The sequence below is a fragment of the Daphnia magna genome, linkage group LG5, assembly GCF_020631705.1.
Source record: "Daphnia magna isolate NIES linkage group LG5, ASM2063170v1.1, whole genome shotgun sequence".
NCBI lineage: Eukaryota > Metazoa > Arthropoda > Branchiopoda > Diplostraca > Daphniidae > Daphnia > Daphnia magna.
Genome location: NC_059186.1, coordinates 5,064,015 through 5,065,356, shown reverse-complemented (window position 1 = coordinate 5,065,356; position 1,342 = coordinate 5,064,015). Strand labels below are relative to the sequence as shown.

At 35.0% G+C, this 1,342-nt stretch overlaps 1 long non-coding RNA gene across 1 annotated transcript; it reads right to left on the bottom strand.

The window, feature by feature from the left end:
- Positions 1–362: 362 nt before the first annotated feature.
- Positions 363–1,342, bottom strand: LOC116935486. Its single transcript, XR_004401298.2, has 3 exons — positions 1,188–1,342; positions 1,011–1,117; positions 363–951 (listed from the first exon to the last, which is right to left on the bottom strand). It is a non-coding gene; the product is annotated as an uncharacterized LOC116935486 (long non-coding RNA).

Sequence of the window (1,342 nt, the reverse complement as noted above, 5' to 3'; positions counted from 1 at the left end):
CAAAAAACCCACTACCTTGCCAATAGGTGGCTTAAAAAAATTTAATCGGTGTTCGGATTTTTGTGCAGGATACTGTACACGAATGACTACACTTATATTTAAGTGTATCAGTACACTTATGGGTATCGTGGGCCTAAGTGTACCCATAAACTGTACACCAATTCGTGGGTAAAATAGTGGGGCCTAAGTGGGGAGTATGAAAGTGTACTCAAATTTAGCACACTTTCGTGCGGTTTCGTGCACCAAATTCTACCCAAATACATGGGATATAAGTGGGGTTTTCGAACGTATAATAAAGAGATAAAATTTGAATTCAGAAAACCAGAGCTGTATTTTAAATGGAAAATACTTGACCAAAATATTAAAAAAAAACAGCGAAGAAAAACAATGAAAAACAAAACAAATTTGGGTGACAACAGCGAGTACCCAGGGAACATGTTATAAATTGCTTGGTTACAGTACCAAACCATCCGTTTTAGAAATGACGTTCCTGTACATTAACTTGTTAAAGCAAATGAGGGCTAAACTTCTATTAAGAAAAGCTTAAAACAATGAAAAAAAGAGCCACAAAAAAATTTAAAAAAAAGTGAAAATATTACTCGTTGCTTGGTAGACGTAGAACTTTCAAAGCAATGTCATCTAGTGTGTTTACGAAATCCTGTTTGCTAGCGTTGATTTTGCCTTTGTTTGGAAAAATACCGTAAACATATTGTTACGAAAAAATAAAAAAAACTTGTCAAGATACGACGGATATTCAAGACCAAAGACAAAAAAGCTGGCGAACAAGCAGTGAAATGCCGTATAACAGTAACAACTAACCGGTATTGCCGTCTGGTCAACTACCAGAAAATAGGTAATAGGATGTTGGATAGTTCCCACAACTATAAGAAAAGGCTGCTTGTGGTAAACCACATCTTTTTGTTGTGCTACCGTTGAAATGTTTTCATTTTCCTGCATAGATAAAAAATTAGCTTTTACCGTTTCCAATATGTAATAGAAAACCATAATACCTTGATGAAGTGAAATAATTGCCGCAACTTTGAATCAAAACCTACTTTTTTAACTTTATAAATCGCAGGCATCAGGCGCATAATCAAAATCAATGCAGTTATACAATCTATTAATAGAAATTTAAAAAAAATAACTTGCACTAGTAATAAAAATAAATTCATATTCCTGAATCTTACCATTGGTGCAGTTGGGAATTTCTTCCCCAGTTCGTTTCGCCAACAACAATAGAGCTTGAGAAAACTTGTCAAGAAGTTTTTCCCTCGTCGTTGCCTCTGTGATGTGGGGATACTTAGCGTGGAAATCCCTAAATATCTAACAAGAAAAGCGTTGC